This window comes from Mustela lutreola, chromosome X, assembly GCF_030435805.1.
Source record: "Mustela lutreola isolate mMusLut2 chromosome X, mMusLut2.pri, whole genome shotgun sequence".
Lineage (NCBI taxonomy): Eukaryota > Metazoa > Chordata > Mammalia > Carnivora > Mustelidae > Mustela > Mustela lutreola.
Window position 1 is genome coordinate 12,044,966 of NC_081308.1, and position 27,849 is coordinate 12,072,814.

The following is a 27,849-nucleotide window of genomic DNA, read 5'->3' on the forward strand; positions in this document are numbered from 1 at the left end:
TTAGAGCCTTGGGAACAGGAGGTTTTTCGAGGCCTCCGCCACTCTTCTGTATTTTGGTCCTCGGTGCCCCGCAAGCTGTGAAAGCTGTGAGTCATGACTCCCATATGGTGGGGTTCCCTGCCTCCCTTCCTCTCCATCCACATGCCTGCCCAGCCATCTGCTGCCACTCTCAAGGTTAGGGAGCAAGAGATGACACAGGGGAGGAAGAGGAAAACACCAGGAAAATGAACACTGTTTCATAAATAAAACTGAAAAAAAAAAAGATATATTTTCTTATATTACCGAGGCAATTTGTATTCACTACAGGAAAAATCAGAACATGAAGTGCAAAAACCAACCAAACCAAACAAAACACAACAGAGTTTCCCTCACAGCATCGTTAATCATTCCAACCGCCTCCCTGCGTGTTTTTCCAAGCCTGCATCCTGCATCTGTCTAGGTAGCTAGCTATCAAAGCAAATAGGATTATTTTATAACTGTTTTTTTTTATTTATTTTTTAGTAATCTCTACACCCAACACGGAACTTAAACTCTCAACCCTGAGATCGAGAGCCACACACTTTACCCACTGAGCCAGCCAGGCACTCCTGTAACCTGTTATTTTGTTTTGTTTTGTTTTGTTTTAAAAGATTTTCTTTATGTATGTGACAAAGGGAGACACAGCGAGAGAGGGAACACAAGCAGGGACACACACAAGCACAAGAGGGAGAAGCAGGTTCCCCGCTGAGAAGGGAACCCAATGTAGGGCTCGATCCCAGGACCTTGGGACCATGACCTTCCAGCAGATGCGCAACCAACTGAGCCACCCAGGCGCCCCATCTGTAACCTGTTTTTTAAACTGAATCATGAATATCTTTCTGTGCTTGTGACTATAGCCCCACACTAGCATTTTTAATGTTCAAGGCGTATTTTCTATGCGAGGAAATATTCTAGTTGCTGTAGTTTATCTATAATAAATGTAGGTAAGATCCTCTCTGCCCTCATCTGGGTTTAACATAATTTTTTTCCTATGTAACATTGAGGTCATTTCTGTATGTTTGCTTTTACAAACAATGCTGTAGTGAATATCCTTATAGCTAAATCTTTCCATATACCCATAATTTTTCCAGGACCATGTTGCCTACTCTCTGTTTGCCCCTCTGGGTGATTCCCCGTCCTTCTCTGCCTTGCTCTGTGGCCCGTCAGTGGGCTCGTTTACCCTCTGGCAGTTGGAAGCTCAGGGAGGACATCGGAGGTGGGTGCTATATTCTGACTTCCACCCCGCCTCCTCGTGGATCGTCATTAGCTGCCTTCTTGTACTGTTGATGGCCGTGGTGCCTGGGCAGCCCTCTCCCAGGGCTCAGTTCTCAGGGTACTGCTCACCCCAGGGTACTGCACCATTCCTGTTGGTTTCCCTTAACCTTGCCCTTTATGAGTTCTTCATTAAACCCTTCTCAGTTACCGCCTGCGAGTGTGCCATCTGTTTCCTGGCAAGACCCTGGATGGTAAAAGTACGCTCCTACTCCTGGCATCTTGTGCATCCCTAACTGCTTGCCGGCATGGGGAACCTGGGATGGATTATGCAGAGAAGGTCAAGAACTCCCTTTTCTCCTTTAACTTAAGGCCTGGACATCAATGACTCTCGAGCAGCCATCTCCTGTTTCTTTCCCCTGGACCTCTCCATAACCTCTTTTTCTTCATATTCTCACTGACACTTGTTATTTCTTGTCTTTTTTTTTTTTTATTTTTTTATTTTATTTATTTGACAGAGAGGTCACAGGTCGGCAGAGAGGCAGGCAGAGAGAGAGGAGGAAGCAGGCCACCTGCAGAGCAGAGAGCCTATGTGGGGCTCAATCCCAGGACCCTGAGATCGTGACCTGAGCCGAAGGCAGAGGCTTTAACCCAGTGAACCACCCAGGCATCCCTCTTGTCTTTTTTATTCTGGCCATTCTGACAGGTATCCGGTGATATCTTATTGTGGCTTTGATTTCCATCTCCCTGATAATGAATGATGTTGAACATCTTTTCATATGTCTGTTGGCCAGCTGGATGCCTTCTTTGGAAAAATGTCTATACAAGTCCTCTCTTCATTTTTAAATCAGATTATATGGGTGTTTTGTTTCATTTTTGGTGTTGAGTTGTCTAAATTCTTTATGTATTTTGGATATTAACCCCCTCGACTTCGTTTTTGATGCCCAATGCCTGAAACCTTCCCTGAATTAGGAGAGGTTGTGTGGCCAGTTCTTATCCTTATAAACACCTGAGCCTATAGCAAAATTTGTTTCTTTAATTCTCTATTTTAATCTTAAGTGGTATTAGAGTATTCTTATTAAATACACAGAATTTTATTTTTAGAACTTCTAGCTTGAATTAGAATCCCTTGATAGTATCTCTTTTGTGATTTTCTCTTTTCTGTGAATCAGTAGAAATTTTTTTTTCTTGAAAGTCTACATCTAGTTTTACTTTCCTTGCCTTTTGAATTTTTAGATAATGCTATCTTTCTTCAAAGGTTCTCCCCACTTCTGTTTAATCGATTGTTCTTGGCTGTTTGGAATTAAGTGTCTGGCCCATTTCTTTTGTCTTCCTCCTGTTCAATGAGATTGCTAGTAAGACTAGTCAAGAATGATCAAATACCCTTCTTTTTAGTGACATGAAGCTTTCTGATGAGACTTACATGAAGATAAGAGGGATTAAAACCAAGGCAGAAACGTGCTGGATGGTTTCATTTTCCCTTAGAAATAAACCGTAAAAGTTCAGGGAATTATAGTCCAAAGGAAAACTCCCAGTTGTAAATCTAGGCCCCACAAGGCTTTTCCGGTATTTCTGAGTTCTTTCATAAACTTTCTTCTTATAGTATTAAGGACACAAAGAATGATGGGATGTTGCTGATAATGATCATTATTTTTCTGGTCTTTGAAACATGTTTTTCCAGTGTTCCAGACTGAAAATTTGTTGTATTGAATGAAAAGATAAACCCTCAAATGGGGCGCCTGGCTGGCTCGGTTGGTAGAGCACGTAACTCTTGATCTCGGGGCTGGGAGTTCAAGCCCCAGGTTGGGTGTAGAGCTTACTTTAAAAAAAAAAAAAAAAAAACAAACCTAACCCCTGAAAGTGGTTACATAATATGTCAGATGGTCTTCTCCAGTGGAAGGGAGCAGCTGGCTGACATAAGTCAGTTCATTCATTCTGAGGTGTCTGGAGTTGGGTTAGAAGGATGACCCTGGGCTCCAGGAAACTGCCGTGTCAGTTGATAAGGGCTGCTCTGAAGGCTAGCCGCAGAGATGTATTATGAGTCTTTGTACTAGAATTGAGACTTCAACCCTCCTTTTCAATTCTTACAAATTCTGAACTTTCCAAGGAAAATAGGTTGGCCTTAAGAGCTTTTAGGAATTCGGGCGTCTGGGTGGCTCAGTTGTTAAGCATCTGCCTTCGGCTCAGGTCATGATCCCAGGGTCCTGGGATGGAGCCCCGCATCAGGCTCCCCGCTCAGCAGGAAGCCTGCTTCTCCCTCTCCCACTCCACCCTGCGGTGTTCCCTCTCTCGCTGTGTCTCTCTGCCAAATAAATAAATAAAATCTTTAAAAAAAAAGATCTTTTAGGAATTTACCCTGCAATATTATGACAGAACATTTTTATTTTAAATTTTTATTACATAATATTTTATGTATACAAAATATGTGTATATATATATACTAACTCTCTCTATATTTTCTCTCTCTCTCTCTCTATATATATATAGTGAAAAATGTTAAATATAAACACACAGGGGTTGATACATTAATATCTGGGCTCTCCTCCATTATTTTTACTTCTCCCACCAAAATAACTGCTCTTCAGAATTTTTTATTCCTTTTCATTAAAGACAAAACCCCTTTACCATATGTAGATGCCTTCCTGAACAGTTTATTTTTGCTTCATTTTGAGTTTTATAAAAAAATGATATCGTAATATTTATAGTGTTGTTTCACTCAAGTTTCTAACATTCATCAGTTCACTTATATCACCCTGTGTGGCTGAAGTTCATTCCTTTGTACTACTGTTCTTATATTCCATTTTGTGAATATACCACAATTCACTTAGCCATAGTTCTGGCTGTGAATGATCTTGGCAGTTTATTGTTTCCAAGTGTTCTTATAATAGTCTTGTTAGTATAGATGAGAAATATACTGATAAGAGTTTTTAGTGTTCCATGTCAAATTGTCATAAACACTAGATTTATTTGCCTAGTGTCCCTTTGAGTGTTTTCTATTTCACTATTCCCATTTATCACCTAAAGAAACCTAGATGCAGGAAAAAATAAACGATTTACCAGGCTCTGTTGTCACTGCTGTTACTTCCACTACTATTAAATTCAAGAAGCAGTTAAGTCCCCTCTTGGTTCTTCTTGTCTGAACAAAGGGGTGCCCCTTCCACTGTCACAACGGAATAGAAAGTTATTAATTTTGATCTCACAAAGCGTATGATCCAGGAGGCAGCGTGTCACAGTGAAAACAGTGTAGGCTTAAGAGGCAGCAAAATTTGGGTTTTAAAATACCAGCATGAGCACCAATAGCAGGGGTCGTCTTGTGCAAATTCCTTTTTTCCTCCCAATTCTCATTTCCTCATCAGCAAGATAGAAATTGCAATGCCTTCCTCACAAGATGGTTCACTGATTATGTCAGGTGTAAAAGGCTCAATCATGACATTATAACATAAGGGACAGAGGAGGCTCACAGCCTGACCGGTGGAACTCATAATCTCACTGTGAGAAACGACCCAGGTAGACTACAGAAAGAATTCAGTTTGGGCTTGTGCAATTTCTGACCCTTCTGAAGATGTCTCTGGTTTAGAAAAGAGGAATAACGAGGTCCTTTGCTGACTTGATGGTATAGAGGGTGGAAAGTGTTCCCTTCTTCCCTTCTAGGTTCTGGCTGGTCTAATCATTAAATCGACGTAAGACAGGTTAACAGGAGAAAAACAAATTTACCTTGGGTGTCCCAAAGACATGAGACTCAAAGGCAGTCAGGCAGTTGAGACTTATAGGTTGTCTTGAGCTAAGGAATGAGAGGGGCTTGGGCTTGCGGAGGGAAGGAAGACAATTCACAGGATATAAGAAAAGCAGATGTTGTGTAATTAGATGTTCGCCCTGCGATGCACATAGGTCTTTCAGATGAATGTTATCTCTGGAAATAGTGCTCTTTCTGGGCCAGGCTCCCTGTCTAAATTCTTTTAGGCTGTTAAGGGAGAGGTAAAAGTTTTTCTTGAGTCTGCTGTGTCTTGATTGCCTTCGGCTCAAAATAATCCATATGTCAAAGTGGCACATTTTGGTGTGGCAAGATGTATCCCTTTCAGTGGTAAAGTAAATGTTTTGGCTTTGCTTCGGTTATCAGCTTTTTCTTTCCAGGCCTATCTTGTGAATCATTTTAACAATCCTTTAATAGCATAAAATTCCTTTGTATTTACACTGGCAAGGAAAAACTGATCACAGGGTCTAATAATAAAGGAAATCTTGCTTTTATCTTTGGAGAAAAATTGAAGTTAATAAACGTGAATTAATGTTAATTAGTTAATTAATGTTAAGGCCATTGCATAAAGCATTTAAATCCAGATATTGGACTGGAGCTCCACTGGGAGTGTGACCCAGTCTGTCTTTATCTCTACTCTACCCCCAGTGCCTTGCACAGTGACTACACATAATAGTTGCTCAAAAAATATCTGATGATACTTTTATCTGATGGATAAGTGAAAGGACTACCTCTTTTTGCCTTTTTTTTTTTTTTAATTACTAAAACCATGTTTTTCCCCCCCGCTTCTGAATCTTGAATAACGGGGGTTTGGGAGATCTAATGGATAAGGTGAACTTAGCTAATCCCGTGGCTCATCCCTCAGCATGGGGAAGAGACTTAGGAAAGGGAACAAAGACATCGCAAAGACCTTTATGAATTAGCTTAATTGGAATTAGTCTAACTAGAAGTTTTCCTGCTGACAATTTGCTGATATTCATAGCCGGAAGGAAGGAGACTGACAGAATGGGGGCAGGAGAGGAAAAAGGCCTCATCTTGGAACCTGGATCTCTTTGAGAAAAAGGAGCCTGGAGTGGAGCAGAGCCCAGGAGCACCTTGCATGAGGAAGTGGAGGGTCAGGCAGACAAACCTTGTCTACATGCGCTTTTTCTAGAGGGTAGATAAATGGAGTTATGATAAGCCTGCCATAACTGAGGTCTCAAGGTCGAGTAATAACTTCTATTCATTCATTTAGCAAATACGCAGGGAGCGCCTTCATCATTCCAGGCATTCTTCTGGGTGTTTAGAATACACGAGTGAAGAAAACGGACAGTGATCCCTGCCCTCATAGACCTCACATTCTAGTGGGGAGGGACAGACAGTTAACAAAAGACATGAGAAATAAGCAAACCATAGAACATGCTAGAAAGTGAGATGAGCGAGGGGGAGCAGAATATGCATGCCACCCTAAAATGTGCCACCTGGACACGTGAAGGCAATCCAGACACAGCAGATTCAAGAAAAACTTTTACCTCGCCCTTAACTGCCTAAAAATGTTCAGATAGGGAGCCTGGCCCAGAAAGAGCTATTTCACCAGAGATAACTTTCATCTAAAAGATCTACGTGTATGGCAGAACAAACATCTGATCACCCAACATTTGCTCTTATGTTCTGTGAATTATCCTCCCCTTCGAAGGCCCAGGCCCTCGCTCATTTCTTAGCTCAGGGTGGCATATAAGCCCTAATTGCCTGACTGCCTTGGAGTCTCATGGCTTTGGGGCACCTGTTTGGACACAACTCGGTTTTCTCCTGTTAATCTGTCTTATGTCAATTGAATGCTTAGACTAGCCAAAGGAGTTAAAAGAGTAGAAGGAAAAATCCTCCTCTCCTACACTAGCAATAGAAAACCAAAAATGGGGGCACCTGGGTGGCTCAGTGGGTTAAAGCCTCTGCCTTTGGCTCAGGTCATGATCTCAGGGTCCTGGGATGGAGCCCCACGTTGGGCTTTCTGTTCAGTGGGGAGCCTGCTTCCCTCTCTCTCTCTGCCTGCCTCTCCACCTACTTGTGATCTCTGTCAAATAAATAAATAAAATCTTTAAAAAAAAAAAAGAAAACCAAAAATGTGGAGCAGGAAAGGGACACCGGCTGTGGGAGGAAAAGGGGAGAGAGCCCATGGAGAAGTTTTAGCAGAGACAGCAATATAAGCTGACATGTTAATAGAAGTTTCTGTCCCCCTGGCTGCTAGAATGTATGTGTGGCAAGGACAGATTTAGGCAGAGAGACCTACGTTTAGGCAGAGAGTTACATTTATCCAAGCAAGAGGCCAAGTGCTTGGACCAGGGTGGTGCCAGTGAGGTGGTAAGAGGAGATCAGATTGTGGATATTTTTTAAAGTAAAACCATCAGAATTTCTTGATGGGTTGGAAATGGGATGGCAGAAAATGGGGGGGGGGGGTTAGGAATGTGTCAAGATATTTTGCCTGAGCACAAAGAAGGCAGATGTTGCCATGACTTGAGATGTGGAAGGTTGCTGGTAGATATGGCCTAGGGGGAAAAGATTCGGAAATGTTAGTTTGTCATGTGTGTCACATGGAATTGTTGATTATTCAGTTGGATGACCATGCCTGAATTGGAAAGAAGTAGGGCCTGGAGATATAACCAGGGGAAATTAGAGGCATTTTGTAGAATTTAAAGCCTTGAGACAGGATGCCTGGGTGGCTCAGTTGGTTAAGCAACTGCCTTCGGCTCAGGTCATGATCCTGGAGTTCCAGAATTGAGTCCCACATCAGGCTCCCTGCTCGGCGGGGAGTCTGCTTCTCCCTCTGACCTCTCCCTTCTCATGTTCTCTCTCTCAAATAAATAAATAAAATCTTAAAAAAAAAAAAAAAGAAAAAAAAAAGCCTTGAGGCTGGTTGAGATCATATGGGAAGTAACAGAGAAGAAAAGAGAGGCAGGGCTGAGCTCTGGAACTTTATAGGAAAAGAAGAGGAAGCCAGCAAAGGAGATTGAGAAGGTACAACCAGCGGGATGAGGAAAGCAAGAAAGGGAAGGGTCCTGGAAACAAAGTGAAGAACTGGGTGTCAAGGAGGAGGGATTACAGACGGTGCAAAATGCTAATGCTAGGTCACTGTAACAGAAGACTCAGCGGGGATTCAGCAATAGGAAGATCCTGGGCAAACTGTGGAGAGTAGCTTCAGGAGGGTGCTGAGGTCAAAGAGATAACTGAGGTGGGTTTCATGGAGAATGCGAGAAGAAGAAACATCTTTGGGGGAAAGACTTACCTTTTGGGGAAGTTGTAGGACAACATATTTTTTAAAAATACATAATTAAATTCTTTTAGTGATTAAGCTTTAAAAATGAAATAATTTTTTCATTTATATATATTTTATAAGGATACTCTCTTACTCAATAATTCTAAGAAATTCTTTGGTGTATTTCAAGAAAACATAATCAGAGATTTGCACTAAGATTGGCCTACATCTTCAAGCACAAGGATGCGTATGGCCTTGACACGGGCCATAGACTTACTTGGGCTTCCTCACAGCATGGCGGTTGGGCTCCCAGGGCAAGAGAGCCAAGTGAAAGTCGCATACTAGTATCACCTGGGGGGACTTTCTAAAAAAAGAAAAGAAAAGAAAAGAAAAATGTCTGTCTTCAGCTTCCAGAAATGCTGATTTCATTGGTCTGAGATGGGCCCAGGTATGGATATTTATATAAGCTCCCCAGGTGATTTTGTGTGGTCAGGGCTAAGAACCACTGCTCCCACAAAGAGTACGTGAAACAAAAGTTTCGGCTCCTCAGGTGTCGGCTACCAGCAATGGTTCCACAGTGGTTCCTGAAGGGTTCCAGAGGTTGAAGAACTAGTCTGGGACTCCAGCGGGAAGGGGGGGGCTGCTCTTGATGTAGCAGCTCGATGAATCAAAGGCCAACTGGAGATTGCCCCATCGTTCCTGAAGATATCATCTCTGCATCTGAGCAACTAATGCTCGTATTTTATGATTTGATCAGGAGCTGAAAGGAGCAGATAAAGATGAACGTTAGCTAGGCCTCATCTGAAGTACTCCCCGTAGACGCCACAAAGAATTAAGATCCTGTTACTTTTTAACCTGACACAAGATGTCACCATTGCTCCTGCGCTTTTAGCAATAACAGCCTAAAGTTAAACAGCAGTGCGAGTTTGACTCCCCAACTACACAAGTTTTTCCTTTTCCCTGACCCCATGTTCCGTCCGCGAGGTTCATTAATCTATAGGCCATTCCGTTTTTCCAAGTTAAAGTATTTATTTATAACACTTACTTGATTTTCCCCCCTTACACCAGCTGTGGATCAAAATTAATATCTCTTTGTGAACACTTCGCAAAGAAACTTTGGTAGAGGGGACCGTAAAACAAGAGAAGCTGACGTTTTTATAGGATGACTGGAAAATTGCAAATCATGTTCTAGTTCCACTTTACTGCTGCTTCCAATGTTGGAGCGATCTCCTCTTACCAGGCTTAGTTGGGAGCCAGAGCAGAAAGAAAGGCATGGCCGTTATCCCAGGGTACAAGGGGCTAAGAGACAGGGTGGGTAAAAGGTCATTGGAGCACTGAAGCATCATTGGAACGGTGACAGTTTTCCCTGGAGAAAACTGTATTGACCAAACTTCTCTCACACACAGCACTGTGCATGGTTGGAAGGAATACTTTGCCAAGTCGCTTGGAGGTGAATGAAGATGGTAAACTCAAAGTGTAGCATTTGGGGGTTGGAGTCTTTATTGGGACCTTTAAGAGAGGCTGAATGTCCCTGTATTCTGCCGTTCCTTTACAGCCCCTCTCCTCTGTGTAAATATGGAGCAGCACCTAAAGAATATCCATTTGAAGTGGTGCCTAATCATGACTCTGCTGTAGGTTTTCACACCAAAATAATAGTATCTGTTGACTTAGGCTTGTGGAATTACAGTGATTAATATCTTTATTTTCCAATTTTTCTATAATGAGTATAAAACTAGAAAGAAAAAGATCTCAAAACAACATGAACTGTATGCCGTAGGATTCCAACTATATGACATTCTGGAAAAGGGAAAACTATGGAGATAATAAAAAGATTGGTGGTTGCCGGTGGTTGTGTGTGTGTGTGTGTGTGTGTGTGTGTGTGTTGGTGGGGGGATGATGAATATGCAAAGCACAGAGGGTTTTTAGGGCGGTGAAAATACTCTTCATGACATGTATCCGTCATTATACATTTGTCCAAACCAATGGAATGTATAACACCAAGAATGAACCACAATGTAAACTATGGATTTGGGGTGATTATAATGTGTGGGTTCATCAGTTGTAACAAATGTCCACTCTGGTGAGGATATTGATAGTGGAGGACACTGTGGATGTGTCGGGGGCAAGGAGATATAGGAAATCTCTGTACCTTCTCAAATCAGCTGTGAACTCATGGCTACTGCAAAACAGTTTTGTTTTGTTTTTTTTTTTAAATTTTTTTTCTTCTTCTTCTTTTTTTTTTTTAGGTAGGCTCCATGCCTCTCAACCCCGAGATGAAGACCTGAGCTGAGATCAAGATTCTTAACCAACTGAGCCACCCAGATGCTCCTAAAATAGTAAGTCTTAAGAAAACCCCATGATCCAAAGATTGGTAATGAAGAGAGATGTGCATGTATTGTTAAGAAAATGTTACTATCGTTACTTCTAGTCCATCTGGAGGCAGATGTAGCTAAAGCTCTGGGTTAGTCAGATCAGGCAGGAAATACATGACCCATTCAAATTAGTTAATTTGAAGAGAATTTTAAGGAAGAATGTGTTTTTAAAAGTTTGGGGAGAGTGGAGAGAAATCCTAAGGGAGAGCGTGGTGCTTGAGTATAGATCGCTAGAGCTGTCATCACTCTTGGGTGTGGAGTGCGAGAGGAGTGAGAACTTGGTGGACAACCCAACTGGAGTTATGACCTTCATTGGAAGCATGTAGACAGCCTGTGGGGCCAATGCACAGGTAAGAGCTGTGACAGCAATTCCCTGGTCTCACTCTTCCCTCTGACTCTACTCTCTGTTGTTTGGCCAATTCAGCTAAGACTGTCAGTGGGGTCCATATGAGTCAACTTTTGAGGTTGCTCAATGGTGAGGAGCAGACAAAGAGTAGATCTGAGGGGGAGAAGGAAGATGTACAGCAATGCTTTCTTTTAAAAAAATTAATTTTTATCATACAACTCTATAAACTTATATGGTTCCACAAAGTTTTCAATGAAAATGAGTCATCTCTTTCCCCACCTTCCTCCACCCCATCACCCACTTCTAAGAGTCAACCACTGTTGGTTCTATTAACTTTTTTTCTGGGATTTATCTCTTTGTTTTAAATCAACATTAAGAGTTCGAATTTGTTTTCTAATTTGATTTTATTTATTAATTTATTTCTACAGAAACTGAGGATTTAAATCTTACCCTCACTTCCCCTCCGCATCTCACGCTGAGTTCCAAAACACATATGTTTATGCCATCCTACCCTCCAGTTCCTGTTAGAGCAAAATTTAAAACGTTAGATCAGAATTCATTGTTCCTTATAGGACTTTGCAATTTTTATGCAGAAATAAATTATGTAGTATATAATCACTACATTTCTTTTCTTGGAAAACATTTGTTTTCTCTGGAGCTAACGATTGCATAATTCTCGGCCTAGCTTTCTACTTATCTTTCCCTAATTCATCCCCAAACACTCAGCCAGAGGTGTTGGTCCCCTCTGAGTACACCAAACATATGCTGTAATCCACAGTTTTGTTTTCTGTTTGGAGTTACCGTTATTGGAGGCCTTCGTCCTCTTTTCTCCAATATGAATCAGTGATTCCCTGAGTTCACTTCTTAGCTGTGTGGGATTTTCTTCACCCTCATCCTGGCGAAAGAGCATTCTCTACTCTCTCCTCTGTGTGATGCCTTTTCTTGGCCCTTTATCTTCTTAGTTTACTCCCTCAGTTTGGTGGGGCACATCTACTAATTCTGATACCCAATTCCAACATGGAGGTGGGGTTTCTACCCTACCAAGTCACTCTTCAACACCAGCTGGGTGTCCTACAATTCAACTCAACTTTGACCCTATCTACAGAACTGTCCTTTTGGCTTTTTATGGAGGCTTCATTACATAGATATGGTTGCTGAAATCATTGGTCATTGGTGATTGAACACCAGTCTCCAGCTTCTCCAGTTCCCTCCCGAGAGATTAGCCGGGGTGGGACTGAAAGTTCTACTCCTTGGATCACACGATTGGCTCCAGCCCTCATCCTTAGGTCCTTTCCAAAAGTCACCTCATTAACATAACGAATGACACCTTTATCTTTCTCATCACAGGAAATTCCAAGGGTTTGAGGACTCAGAGCCCGGACTGAGACGAAGACTAAATATATATATCCAATAAGAAATAAGAATAAAAAATAAAAAGAAATAATAAATATAAATAGCAACACCCCAGGTTTTGAGACCTTACATGTTTTTGAGACATTACATGTTTGAAAATATTTTTAAACTACCATCGAAACAGATTGATGAGATGGCTTGTATATAGAGTCCAATGTCAAAACTATTTTTTTCAGAATTGTGATAGCATCATGCCACTGTCTTTTAGACAGTCTGCTTCTTTAGCTTTTATTTGTGAGTTGTATTTTTCCTCTGGAAGATTTTAGACTCTTCCCCATATACCTAGTGTTCGGAAATTTTATAGTAATACCTTAGCAAGTTTAAGGTACTTAGGCACTAGCCGGGCCCCTTATTCTGTTCTGGGAGATTTTAATTATTTTTTTTTAATTGTTTTCTCCTCTTCATTTTTATCTTTCTTTCCAGAACTCTTACAATACAATCTTGAACCTTATAGATTGATCCTCATATTTTCTTATCTTTTTTTCTTGCATTTTCCATTTCTTTCTTTTTCTATCTATTTAGCTCTCTGTAAAATTTCTTCCACTTTATCTTATAACTTCTCCATTGATTTATTTTCTGTTATATCTTAATTTCAAAGAACTCTTTATTGCTTCTTAGACTTTTTTTTTTTTTCTTTCTTTTCTTTTTTTTGTATAGAATGCTGTTCTTGTTCCTTGGATCATGTAATTTCTTTTACTGTTTTGGGATATTATTTATAGTGAGGTATAGTTTATCTCTACTCTCTGCATTGTTTTTGTCTTCTTTGAGTTCTTTTTTTTTTTTTTTTCCCCCTTTCCATTTTGGTTCTTTGTCTTCTGTGTTACAGACTTTCTTTAAATAAAAATTCTTGACAGTCTAGGAGTGAAACACTTTAAAGCTTAGTTTAGTGGAAACTGTACATTAGTTGGGCTTGACAGTTGATGGACCTTACTATATGTTGATTAAGAGGGGGCTTGGATGTTGCACTGGAGAACCCCATATGCTAGATGTGTGAGTGCTTTCTCAGGGATCATGATCTTATCTGGGAAGGAAGTGAGCGGCTGCTGGTATTCTCAGAGCCAAGTAGGAGAAGGGGTTGGGAGCCTATCACTGTTCGGAACATAATAACTCAAGTAATCCCTCTGGTTTTAGTACAGCACTCCTGCCCTCAGCGATGGCTATTTTTTGGCCTTCTGCCAGGAAACCTTCAGAAACACCTGGTCCTGCCAGTTTCTGAGTGTCCCTGGGATTCTGCAGCTCAAATTGACTTTTTCTTGCCGCCGCGACCTGCCCCTGAATCCTCATGGACACCTACGTTTTCGCTTTATGCTAAGTCATTTACCACCTAGCCATCTGCTTCCCAGCTTTCAAAATTTTACAGCCATCTCTCATTTGCTGTCATCTCCCCTCTAATTCTTTCTGACCTCTTAGCCTTACTAGAAAATCATTTTTCCTGCCATGTTGAATCTGAAACCTCCCAGGCATCATTTTGTTTTGTGTCTCAACTGAATGAACGGTCAGGAGAAACTGGGGCATAAGGTAGCTCAGCTTCTCAGGGTCCCTCTTCCCCAGGCAGTCGCTTGCTGAAGACCTTAGGAAGCCTCATTTGCCTTTATAAACTTACTTTCTTCTTTGCTGTGTTGACTCTTTCTAGACATATGGCCCATTACATCCGCTAAATTATGTATTCCCCCATTACACTCAAGTCCAGTTCCCTTATTCCTCAGAGGACCGCAGGCTGGCCCATGATCAGTGTTGAGTTGAATTAATTTCTACTCTATTTATAGAAATGCGGTGACATGTCTCCCAAGGTATAAATAGAACAATGGGTGTTGACAACTTTTTTTGTAGCCATGGATACACTGCAATTATTCCTGCATACTCATTGTGTATCCGTGTCTGAATGATAACAAACAGGGCTCTTGCTGCTAACACACATTTTCCAGTAAAGAACATACAGCCCATTATTATCTTCTCATGAGTCAGGTTTCATCTTTCAATTTTAAATTTGGTCATGTACATTTGAGAGGACCGAGCCAGTCACTCTTCTTGGGTAATAGTTGAGAATTCACGATGAGAATAATAATAGTAATAACAATGATGACAACATTATAAAAACCAAATATTCTGACACCGTTATTTCTAAAAATAACTCCATGATGTAAGCAAGCATTATCCTTAATTCCCACTTGACAGATGAGGAGACGTGAGCCTCAGAGATTTCCATTTACTGCCCGAGATCCCAACATAAATAAATGCCTGAGATTCATAACTAGGCTATCATCAGACATTTGCTGGATACCAGCCTTGTCTCGGGCACTGAAGATACCGAGATGAACTGCATACAGTCCCTGTCCTCAGGTTGCTTACAGATCCCTCAATAAATGCACAAGTGAATAAGGAAACACACGCTCAGGAATATGCACCGGAGATAACGGTGGGCCTGGGGATGAGGTAGACAAAAGAAAGTTCCTAAATCGCATGTTGATTTCAGTGAGCCATATGGAAGAGACCAGAGAGAGAAAGGTTTCAGATCGAATTGGTTGGGTCATTATCATAAAAGAGTAGTTTGGAAAGCACCTGACAGTAGAGTCACCAGCTCTCTGTGGTCCTTCTAGGTCATTTACTTGGATGTAACATTTGGGAGAATATTTGCAGAAAGCGATGATCAACATGGTTTTACACCCTTCAGGATTGTTTTCAAAGTATATGCGTTCCACGATGGCTCTGTCTCTAGTAACACTATCTAACCGGTTCAGTGAATATTCCACTTTATGTACTTAAATTGATTGGCCACTCAGTAATTCACATAATTTCACACTCTATTTCTTCATTTATAATAAAGTATGCCGTAGACATTTCAAGTACAACTTAGAAAGAAATTTTCAAAGCTTCTGAATGTGTAATAAACCACATATATTTCTTTTTTTTTTTTTTTTTAAATTTTATTTATTTATCAGAGAGAGAGGGGGGGAGAGAGCGAGCACAGGCAGACAGAATGGCAGGCAGAGGCAGAGGGAGAAGCAGGCTCCCCGCTGAGCAAGAAGCCCTATGTGGGACTCGATCCCAGGATGCTGGGATCATGACCCGAGCCGAAGGCAGCTGCCTAACCAACTGAGCCACCCAGGCGTCCCTAAACCACATATATTTCTTTAATATTTTCTTTCCTTTAGGGTTCTGGCACCCCCTGAGTTAGCCATACTCCATTTATAATGATACACTTGGATATAACTGAAACCCCTCATATCACTCAATTTCAAATAACCAAAATTCACCTCTGGAAAATATTCTACAATGTTTTTCTGATGCCAGGAGGCAGATTTGAGTTATTCATTTTAAAAAATACATGTTAAAGCCACTGGGTTTTGCATCCAGCTCTCTCCCCTCTTTTTAACGTTTCCTTTCTATAGACTATAAGCATAATATTTAATATGTTAAATTAATGTTGTGGTTAAAAAATACAGTCTCCAAAAGCCTTAGATTCACTTAGTATAAAAAAAATCAGTATAAAACTACAGGCTTGGGGAAGTATTTCCCAAACTCTTCCAGATGTAGAGTCACATTGGATTTGATTTCCATATGGTTTTATGGGTTCCCTGGAGTGATTCAGGTGCCAAGGGAGCTGTGACAACAATGCAAAGAGTGATGGGAAAGTTATGTCATTTCAAGGAGTAGAAGGGAGCAGTATTCACTGGGGAGGCCTTCCACTGGGGATGAGGGCGGTGTATGACCAATAGCTCCAAGTACTGATGAGAATAGGTGTGAAAATTAAATCTGGCACCAGAAGCTCTTGAAAACCAGCCTCGGGGTTGGGATGGACCCATGTATATCTCTGAACAAGGCTTCACTTCTTGTCCTATCCCCTTTTAAAGTTTGTACCTAGTCCCAGCTCTCATCTGCCACAAGGAGACTTTACTCAGGAAAAATTGTAAATTAAAATTAAATTGTAGTTTACTACAGTTTTTTTTGTGGCAACCTAACATTGGCCTTCGCTGATAATTGTACCCATAAAGCATTTGCCTTTTCCATTAGTGAATAAAAGATAATACTCCTAATCTTGATTATCTCGTGTTCTATATTGAAAAAAAAATTCACTCCAGAAGATTCACCAGGTAATGTGAAATTCATAAGAATTTTGTTACAATAGGAAAATGGCAAAATTGGACAAAAGCATTTGGAATAGCTTCTTTATTCTCACTGGTATTTTCATGGCAGAAGATACATAATTTCTTCTTCTCCAAGGAAAATGTATAGTAATTTTGCCCCAGAAGTCTACATGCTAATTGTATTAGACAGACTATATCTCTAACATTGTCATTCCATTAGAGAATTTGCAATAAATCTTAATGATACATGCAAATACACCAATCTAATGGTTCATTATAAAAGAAATGACTGACTGTTACCATTCATTTCCAGCAATTTATATGATTTCTCACCGCCTGCTGGTAAAAAGTTCCAGAAGGCAGGGAATTCAATTTTTTTTTAATTTTTTTAAGAGAAAAGCAAATCAGAGTGAAAAGGGAAGACGAAGAAAAAGGATTGCTCTTTTTTTAATGTGTCTGCATTAAAAGTTTTTTAGGCTTTCGTAACCTGGCATAATTCTGAGCTTTTTGATTTGAAAACTACCTAAAAATAGTTATGTATAGATATTTTTCTTTTGTTTACTTTGCTTTGGCATTCTTTTTCATGCCCTCTTCCGTGGAGCTATCTATACAGAGGCAGAAAAACAGGGGAGTAGGGAAAATCTGGTTAGAGAGGAGAAAAAAAACCTTTGAAAGGGTTTCCTTCTTCTAAGAAATCAATGGAATCATCTCCCGCTTCTCATCTCCCCCCGTGAGTCATCTTCCATGTGAGAGATCTGAGCTCCTTCTTGCTAGATATGACTTATGTACATAAACAATACTGGGGTTGACCAAGAGTCACTTATAATAGCAAATTATAAATTCCTGGCCCGGGTCCACATTTTAATCATCTGTGCAGTTGCAAGCCCTAGCACAAGGTAGCACCTCCGTTGAACTCTCTTTCTCAGATAGCATCTAACAAGCCAAACCAATAGCCCAACCCCTTTCACGATTTTTATCCCTTTATAACCTGTGATAACTTGTAGCAGGCAGGATGCCTCTACTGGGGGGAAGTAACAGATACGTACTCAAAGAAATATGCACTAGGGATAGGGATGGGATTTTTGAAAAATCAGTAAATTTCATGCTTTCGTATACTATACAGAAAGACCACAGATGGAGAGGTTCGGGATTGTACTGGTTAGGTCATAAAAGTAAGGGTAAGCCCTTGATGCTAGGTATACCAGCTTTTAGTGGTCCTTCCAGCTCATCTGTTTGGATATGTTTGGGGAGATGTCTGCAGACAACACTATCTTGGCATAAGCATGGCAGAAGATGTGCACCGCTGTCATTTCTGAATTTCCATGTCCTTTGTTCAGATGGCCAGGGGAGACTGACTTGTGAATTTGCGAATTTGATCCCAGATCCGTTCTCATAAGAGAGAACCAGGTCTGCTCGGCTTCAGTAAATCTCTACCCGTGACCCAATATTTAAGGGCCAGCTGGCAGGTTAGGTAGTCATAAATATGATTCAGGGACCACTCTTTTTTTTTTTTTTTTTTTAAAGATTTTATTTATTTATTTGACACAGAGAGAGATCACAAGTAGACAGAAAGGCAGGCAGAGGAGGAGGGGGAAGCAGGCTCCCCGCTGAGCAGAGAGCCCAATGCGGGGCTCAATCCCAGGACCCTGAGATCATGACCCAAGCCGAAGGCAGAGGCTTTAACCCACTGAGCCACCCAGGCGCCCCTCAGGGACCACTCTTACCTGGGAGAGCAGTTCTCACCAAGGGGAGCTGGTAGGCTGGGCAGATAGCCTAGAAGGCCTCTTATATAATGAAAAAAAAATTAATTTTGCCCAGAGAGGAAAGAAAGTACAAAATGAATAGGTTATATAGACAAGGCAATCAATAAACAATATCTGCAAATTTATGGAATAATTGCAACTGAGTTCGGTCAATAGCTCTCATGAATAGAATGCACATTCATTGGGTAGCACAGGAAACATCTTGTCAGTCTTTTTTAATTAAAACTTTCTTTTCAGAACCAAACCTAAGAAATGGCTATAAAAGAATACCTGCTTCTAGAGGAAATATTTATCCCTTTCTTCTATTAAAACAATTGGGGCATTTTCCTGCACAGCTAAAAGAATTCATTTTTTTTTTTAAGATTTTATTTATTTATTTGACAGAGAGAAATCACAAGTAGACGGAGAGGCAGGCAGAGAGAGAGAGAGGGAAGCAGTCTCCCCGCTGAGCAGAGAGCCCGATGCGGGACTCGATCCCAGGACCCTGAGATCATGACCTGAGCCGAAGGCAGCGGCTTAACCCACTGAGCCACCCAGATGCCCCAAAAGAATTAATTTCTCATTCTCCTGTGTAGCAAGGTATTGCCAGTGAGTTGGAGGGTGAAATTGTCTGCCTGCAGTAGGACTTCCTAGAAAAAGGTGGGATTTTTTGGTTTGTTTGTCTACGAAAGGGGCGCACAGCTGGCATATGAACTTTATACGTTTCAGTCCTTCCCCTTCATCCTGCTTGGAACACAGACATGATGAGTGGATCCCCAGTGGCCATTATGGAACACGAGGTGAACTTGAGGATGGCAGTCATACTCTAATATTGAAGGAATAGAAATATAATAGGGGACTGAGTCCAGGATGATACCGTGGAGCTTCCCTGCTTAGCTATAGACTTCTTTTACATGGAGAGGGAAATAAACATCTGTCTTAGTTAAACCATTTTTATCTGTGGTCTCCATAACTAGCAGCTGAATGTAGATCCTAACTTGGTTAAAGAGGGAACACTGTGTGATCATTTGATGATGACTGATAAAACCAAAATTGATAACAAGACCCATCACTGAGATTAATTTGCTCTGGTCCTGAGCCATTATGTTTCCATAGTGGCGAAAATCTATTAAAACAAAATGATAAACTCATGTCACCTTTAAAAAAAAAAATCATTCTGTGGGTTTGGTAGTGTGCTGTGCTCTGAAGCTTAAGAGACTTAAGAATGAGAGATGAGATAATGCAGTCCCTCTTTGCTAGCTCTAATGTGGTTGAAAATATGAGAAAGTGGGGGTGCCTGGGTGGCTCATCCGTTGTGCGTCTGACTTTTAATTTCAGCTCAGGTTGTGGTCTCAGGGTCCTCGGATGGAGCCCCACTTTGGGCTCCACGCTCAGCAGGGAGTCTGCTTGAGGAGTCTCTTTTCCTCTGCTCCTCCCCCTGCTCTCTCTCTCTAAAGTAAATAAATAAATCTTAAAAAAAAGAAAATATGAGACATTGGAGAGAGGCTCTACCCCACACAGTGTTCAGAAAACAAGGCAGACCTATCTCAGCCATCATGAACTTCATGAACAAGGAAAGAGGGTCGCGGATTATTTGGGAGGGCTTTGTAGGCTGGGCCTGGAAATGCGGTGATGAGGACTTCCTGTCTATAGTCCGTTGGTCAGGAGGTTGGGAATGTAGTCTACTTGGGAGCCAAGGAGGAAATGCAATTGGTTTTGGGGAACAATTAGCCAGTTCCCACCCCAGCCACATAGAAGAGGAAATGTAAGGAGTAATAGGGCCTCGGTTTTCTCAGAAAGGGGAGTTTCTTTTTACAGGGACGGTTCCATATAGTGCTTTTTCTTTACCAGGACTCTGGCTGTATCACTTCATTAGAAAGTATAAATTTTTAAGGGGATATAGAATATAATAAAATATTTTATGGTAGTTAAACTGTCTTAACACCACTTAATTTACTTGGAGATTTGTTATGCAATCAAGTATTCCCAGACTGCTTTGAACAGATTGCAAAAGCTGCCTGATCAAAATTCTCATTTCTTATTTATAGGCAGATTATAGTTCAGATCCAGATGTTGAATGGGGGAGCAGTTAGGAAATTTTATCTTGTGCTTCCTAGGCGTGTCAAGTGAAAAGATGAATTGTATTTTCTTTTTAAATGCACAAATAGATGGTTATGAATTGGACCCTGAATGAAAATATATTTAGGATCTAATCGAATTTCTATGAATTTAAGTACAATAAGGCTATTTTATAAATTCAAAATAAAACTATTTCAGTATCATAATGTTCTGTATTAAGCATCACTCAAAGATGGAAATTCTGTTTTTAACTGTGCATTTAATCAAATCAACCCTTTACTCTGAATATTGCTGATTTTGGGGTGGGGTAAGGTGGGGAAAGGAACATGTAAAATGCTCTCAGTAGCATTTCATTTAACATTTTCCTAGAATGTCAGCCTGTCTTTTTCTGACTTGTATTAACTATCCGGCAATTCCAGCTGCTTGGTAACAGTTGTAGGATACTATTTTCTCCAGATTGCTAACTACCGCACGAGACCACACAAAGTCAGAATTAGATTAAAAAGAAAAAAAAAAATTTGCAAAAGGATAGCAGAGTAACCAAAAGCATCACTTTTTAGTTTGGTTTCACGATACCTGCAGTTATATTTGCCAGTAGCACCTTATGGATTCAGTGTTTTAAATTCAGAAAAGATCTTAAAGGTCAACTAGTCCAACCTTTTCATTTCACAGTTGAGAGCACTGAATCTCAAAAAAGCTGAAGGTTACATACCTAATTAGTTACATGGCCAGGTTTCAAAGTCAAGTTCATCTATCCATCCAACCAACTAATATTTATTGAGTTCCCACTGTTCAGACACTTGATGTTGGGGATACAATGGTGAATAAAACCAGACGTGGTTTCTGTTCTTGTGGAAGAGACAAACACTGTGTATCGAGAGCGTATACCAGGGGCTGACCTTGTCTGGTAGGTGGGGATGACAAGGTGGTCTAACTTTATGTCCTAAGATTTAAGCTAGCTGGGAGCTGAAGTTTGAGTGTACGTGAACCAGGCAAAGAGGAGGAAGACTACACCACGGAAATCCGTGTGCTCTGATAGAAGTAAGATGGCGTATTTGATGAGCTGGAAATAGACCAGTGGAAGTGGACTGCAGAGAGCAAGTGACAACACGATTTAGAACGGGGCTGAAAGATAGGCAGGGGCTGGAGAAAGAGAACAGCTGTCATCCTAGTGAGTTGGTGTGAAGATGTGAGGTTTGGGCTTGAGCTGTCCTTTTGCTATGGTGAGGGGCTAGCCAGGGGATCGGCATGAAAGCCCTGAATGTGGAGCCAATGCCATGGAAGGCTGAGAAGAAACTAGAAGAAACCAGGTCCTTGGTGGCATTGCATGAGCTGCAGGGTCAAGTCTTACCTGAATGAAGAAATACTGTGGGACCACTTAGTTGTAGTTTTTATGATTTGAATGAAGTTAAATTGGATTTTTGGGGGTCACTTGTAACCAAAAATGTCTCTCTCAAGTGGGGAGTCGGCCAAATTAAAATGGCAACCATTGGGACGCCTGGGTGGCTCAGTTGGTTGGACGACTGCCTTCGGCTCAGGTCATGATCCTGGAGTTCCGGGATCAAGTCCCACATTGGACTCCCAGCACCATGGGGAGTTTGCTTCTCTCTCTGACCTTCTCCTCGTTCATGCTCTCTCTCACTGTCTCTCTCTCAAGTAAATAAATAAAATCTTTAAAAAAAAAAAAAAAGGCAACCATTGTGATGTTGATGCTTGTGTTTTTTGTTTTTTCAGTAATTAATGAATATTTGCTGAATTGCATGCACATTTCCAATATTGTATGGATGTGTGGAATGCTTTTTTTTTTTTTTTTTGTAAAGATTTTATTTATTTATTTGACAGAGATCACAAGTAGGCAGAGAGGCAGGCAGAGGCGGGGTGGGGGAAGGGGGAAGCAGGCTCCCCACTGAGCAGAGAGCCTGTTGTGCGGCTCTATCCCAGGACCCTGAGATCCTGACCTGAGCTGAAGGCAGAGGCTTAACCCACTGAGCCCCCCAGGTGCCCATGCTTTCTGTGTCTACTTAAATCCAACTCATCCTCAAAGCTCAGGTTAACCTCCCTACCTTTCAGGAGGCTGAACAATCACCTTCATCCCTTTTTTGACTGCTTCTCCCCTTCCTCCTGGTCCATGAGTACTGTGACTCAGTCTGTGTGCTCATGTATTTTACTTGTGTCTTTAACAACGATCCCCTCCCTCTAACCATTTTTTTTTTTTTAAGATTTTATTTATTTATTTGACAGACAGAAATCACAAGCAGGCAGAGAGAGAGAGGAGGAAGCAGGTTCCCCGCCGAGCAGAGAGCCCGATGCGGGGTCGATCGCAGGACCCTGGGATCATGCCCTGAGCCAAAGGCAGAGGCTTCAACCCACTGAGCCACCCAGGCGCCCCGGCAGCCAACAGTTTTGATGACCTTAGCTAAAAGTCTTGAGAGAAACCATACCTCATCCCTCAAATTCTGCATGAATAAGGACCAGTGTCAGGATTTCTTGCAAACAATGGGTTTTTCACCAGCTCCTCATTGATCTTTCCTTTCTGCCCCAGTGCCTGTACTTCCTTCACCTTTGAGCACCGGTCTCCTCCCACTGAATTTGAGTTTTTGTTCCAACAGGAAGCACCTTGGTGTAACAAGAAGCCGTGGTGCTTCGACCTGGGCTGCGTCTTCGTCTCAGCTTCAAGTTGTTCATTTCCTCTGGCCGGAGCCGAGCCCGGCCTCATCCGCCCCCTCCCCTCGCGCACGTACAGGGCCTGCCTCTTCCCTGTGTCTGCTACAGAGACAGTCTCCCAACCTCTCCAACCCTAATCTTCTTTCTCTCTTTCTCTCACACACACACACACAGACACCGTTTTTCAATTTCATATATGAAAATATAAAATTCTCCGTTTGTCTAACAAAACAATGGCGAAGTTTAAAAAAGCTGTAAGAATTCTTACAAGCCCTGATAATAGGGGTCTGTTTTAATTGCCTCCTTTTCACCCCACCGGTGAGGGAGGAATTTTCCACTCTAGGGTTCTGGGGACGGCTGAACACGCAACACCCAGCACTGGGTAGATGAGATGGACAGCAGCTTATGGGTCACATATATTCAGTCCGGGGGAGGACAGTGCCACATGCCATGTAGGGTTACATGGGGGCTGCATTCAGGAGCAGAGTCAGCAGCCAGCGGGGCTGTGAGAGGCAGGCTTTTCGGTGTCAAGAGGGTGAGGTGACCCCTGGTTCCTGTGGGAGGATGTGATTGGCTCATTTGGATAGTTCTAAAGGCTGGCAGGGAAATGCAGCCCACCGCTCAGGGAGATGCAGGAGCTGCGCTCAGTCTCTGTCTAAGGAGAATCGTTTGGCTAGAGGTCATTATCCCCCAGAGCAGACTCGGGAGAGGATCTCGTATGTCAGCCGTTTTCTGATTTTACCAGATGTCAAGGCAGCACATAATACTAATTTTAGGCGTTACACCACCAGGTCTCTAGTTTAAAAAAAAAAAAACAAAACCTAAGTGGGGCTAGTCTAGCTCTTTCTGGCTTCTTATTTATGTCCTCAGTGTCACATTGGGAGTAAACTCATTCAAGTAATTTTCTTTCTTTTGGGACAATATATCGTCACTCTGCTATGTAAGCCTTTGGGTTGGATTAGAGCATGTTAGAGGTCCTTGATTTTGTGCTTGCCCTAAATTTGAATGATCAGGTAATAACAGTGAAAAGGATCGACTCTATACACTTAACTTTGAAACTCTTTGCCTGCGCTCTTAGCTTGGGTTCCTTAGAAGTAGAGCCTGAGGTAGAAAGTCAGGTGTATGGGAAGTACTGCGGGGGTGTTCCTCAGCAATAACCTGTGAGAAGGGAGGAAAGCAAGAAGGGAAAGGAATGAGGAAGCTGAACAAGGGAGTGATCGCCTTTCCTTAAAGAGAGGCTCTGAAATGCAAGGCATACCTCTGAGTTATTCCTGCCTTGAGAGGAGAGGGTCCCTTTTGCATCCCATATGGGTTGGTTGTTGCCTGTGGGCCATGGGGTGGACGGTAACTTCAAGGAGGGGATGGCTACTCAACCCGGGGCAGTTCTGCAGAGAAGGGGGTGGCTGGGGTAGCCAACATTCTTTTCAGCTGGGAATCCAGCTGGAAGAAGACGGAGCGCTGCAGGGAACCAAGCAGAACCCCCGTCTCAGCTACTCCGTATTACTGAACTTCGGTTGATCTCCTCAACAAGCGCTGAGAGGCAGATGTTATGACGGCTCTCTTTTTCAGGTGAGGAAATTGAAGCCTAGAAAAATCATGGCCAAGTGAAGTCAGTTTTCCAACCCATAGAGTCTGCTGTTCATCTTTAGAACATTACAGAAGAAACAGGCCTGAGAATTCTGAAGTCTCGTCTCGTTCTTCATTTTAGCCTTTTAATTTGATTTGATTCATAAAATATGCATTGATCACTATATTGTGTAGAGTTGTCTTACAGGCGTGTTTTGCTGAAGGGCCCGAGTTACACTGCATCCCCTCCACTGGAGGCTTTCATGTTGAAAGACCCTCGGGCCCATTTTGTCCAACACTTCAAATGATATAATTCACTACGCATAGCATACCTTGTTAGATTCAGTCTCAAACTGTCTGATGAGTTTGTTCTAAAGTCATCCATGTGAATTATCGGCTCATAAGAGATGTCTTTAAATGAGGAACTGTAACGATGGCTCTTCATTTAAGTCAGTAATTAAGGAATATCATGGAGAACGACATTATTTCAGCTGCCAGCATTTACCTTTCTATCTTCAAGCAAATAGCTTGAAAGAGAGAGGCAGGTGACTAAAGATATTTCTGGATAAGACTGGACAGCTACGGGCAGCTTTGTGGCTCAGTCGGTGCATCGACTCTTGGTTTTGGCTCGGGTCATGATGTCAGGGTCATGAGATCAAGGCCTATGTCGGGCTCTGCACTCAGCATGGAATCTGCTTGAGGATTTTGTCTCTCCCTCTCCCTTTACCCCTCCCCCTCCTCATGCTCATGCTCTCTCTCTCTCTCTCTTTCCTTCTCTCTCAGAAGACTGAACAGTTAGCCTTCCTGTGTTTGTGGTACAAAAGGGAAATGGCATGAACCATGGATTCTCTGTGAAAGAGGGAAATCCATCTTCTTAAGACTTTACCCTATTTTTTTTTTAAGATTTTATTTATCTATCTGACAGAGAGAGAGAGAGCACAAGCAGGGGGAGCAGCAGAAGGGCAGGGAGAAGCAGACCCCGTGCTGAGAAGAGAACCTGACGCAGGGCTCAATCCCAGGACCCTGGAATCATGACCTGAGCTGAAAGCAGATGCCCAACCAACAAGTGCCCCAAGGCTTTACCCTTTTGTTTAAAAAAATGGAATGCGTTCTCATCAGCAGTGATCTATGGGGAGAAGAAGAAGATTGCTAGGTATGTCAAGTTTAAGTCATAAATTTTCCAAATTTTTATTTTGTTCTCTCTTTTTTAAAAAGACTTATTTATTTATTTGACAGAGATCACAAGTAGGCAGAGAAAGAGGAGGAAACAGGCTCCCCAGTGAGCAGAGAGCCTGATGAGGGGCTCAATCCCAGGACCTTGCGATCATGACCTGAGCCGAAGGCAGAGGCTTTACCCCACTGAGCCACCCAGGTGCCCCTATTTTGTTCTTTTTTTTAAAAGATTTTATTTATTTATTTGAGAGAGAGACAGAGTGGGTGAGAGAGAGAGAGAGAGAGAGAGAAAGAAAGACCAGGCCACCCTTATTTTGTCCTTATAATAGATACTATATCACACGGCTTAAAATTCAGACTGGTTGGGGGGCACCTGGGTGGCTCAGTCAGTTGAGGGGCTGCCTTCAGCTCAGGTCCCAGGATCCAACCCCAGGTCGGGCTCCCTGCTCAGTGGGGAGTCTGCTTCTCCCTCTGCTTCTCACCCCACTTTTACCTACGCTCTCCCAGTCTCTCTCTCTCTCTCAAAAAAAAAAAATAATAATAATCTTTAAAATTCAGAAGGGTGGGGTGCCTGGGTGGCTCAGTCGGTTAAGCTTCTGACTCCTGATTTTGGCTCAGGTCGTGATCCTCAGGGTTGTGAGATGAAGCCCCGTGTGGAGCCCAAGCTCAGTACAGAGTCTGCTTGAGATGGTCTCTATTTGTCTCCCTCTGCCCTGCCCCTGCTCTCTCTGTCTCAATAAATAAATGAATAAGTAAATAAAATCTTTAAAATCCAAATAGTAAAAAGTCTTTCTGCCTTATCCTGCGGTATCCAGTTCATTTCTCAAAGGCAACCAGTATTGTAAGTTTCTTGGTTATCTTTTCAGAGATGTTTTATGAATATTTAAGCAGGTGCATGTAAGTATTTCCTAAGATCTTTGAAAAGTCAGTGCAGAGGGTAGAAGTAGGAAAAGCCACGTATTAATTACTTAGGATTGCCATAATATATTACCAGAAACTGAGTGGTTTAAGACAATGGAAGCTGATTCTTTCGCAGTCCTGGAGACTAGAAGTCCAACATCAAGGTGTCAGCAGGGCTAGTTTTCTGGAGCAGGGCTCCATGGAAGAATCTTTCTCTGCCACTTCATAGCTTCTGGTTGTTGCCAGCAATCCTGGGCATTCTCTGCCTTGTAGACACATCACTCTAGTAGCTGCTTCTGTTGTCCACTGATGTTCCCCCTATGTGTTTCTGTGTTCACATTTCCCTCTTGTTATGTAAGGATACCAGTCACTGGGTTGAAGTCCACCCTGACCCATTATGACCCCATTTTAACTTGATTACATCTGCAGAGACTGTATCTCCAAATACCATCACAGTCACAGGCACTGAGATTTAAAACTAGAGCATATCATTTTAGGGGACACAGTTCTACACACTTTTACCCATAATGTTATATTTTCACAGCTTTAAGCAGCCTTTGTAGAGAAGTAGAGATCAGTTCACCTTTAGGACATGGAGTGGAGTTGAGAGTTGTGTCATTTGGGGAAAAATAAATACCCAAGTGGACCATTCTCTGTCATAGACATGACACAAAAACCCACAACAATAAATGGAGACTTCTATTATTTATTTATTTAAAGTGATTTTATTTATTTATTTATTTGTCAGAGAAAGAGATCACAAGTAGGCAGAGAGACAGGCAGAGAGAGAGAGGGAAGCAGGCTCCCGGCTGAGCAGAGAGCCCCATGTGGGGCTGGATCCCAGGACCCTGAGATCATGACCTGAACCGACAGCTGAGGCTTAACCCACTGAGCCACCCAGGCGCCCCTAAATGGAGACTTCTAAACCTCCAGTGACATCAAGAAGTCTGGATTAGAATGAGTGTTTAAATTGGTGAGGGTTTTTTTTCCCCCTCAACTTTTTTTTTAAGACTCATTTATTTTAGAGAGAGAGAGAGTGTGTGTGCACACAAGTAGGAGGGGCAGAGGGAGAGAGAGAATCTCAAGCAGACTCCATGCTGAGCACAGAGTCTGACTTGGGGCTCCATCCCATGACCCCAAGATCATGACCTGAGCTGAAACCAAGAGTCAGACGTTCAACAGACTGTGCCACCCAGGTGCCCCCCCAACTTTTTTTTGATTCCTATCTATAGTAAGAAATGTGTCATGACCCTGCACATCCAAATGTTGGAATATACATATATATGTATATATATACAT

The 27,849-nt window shown here is 42.0% G+C and overlaps 1 protein-coding gene across 1 annotated transcript in view; it reads left to right on the forward strand.

Moving 5' to 3' along the window:
* The window catches only part of GRPR (gastrin releasing peptide receptor), a 275,794-nt gene that overhangs the window by 43,913 nt on the left and 204,032 nt on the right, over positions 1-27,849 (forward strand). Inside the window, exon 3 of the mRNA XM_059157743.1 lies at positions 10,457-10,546. The gene's annotated coding sequence lies outside the window, so the exon portion shown is untranslated. The remainder of the gene's footprint in view (positions 1-10,456; positions 10,547-27,849) is intronic.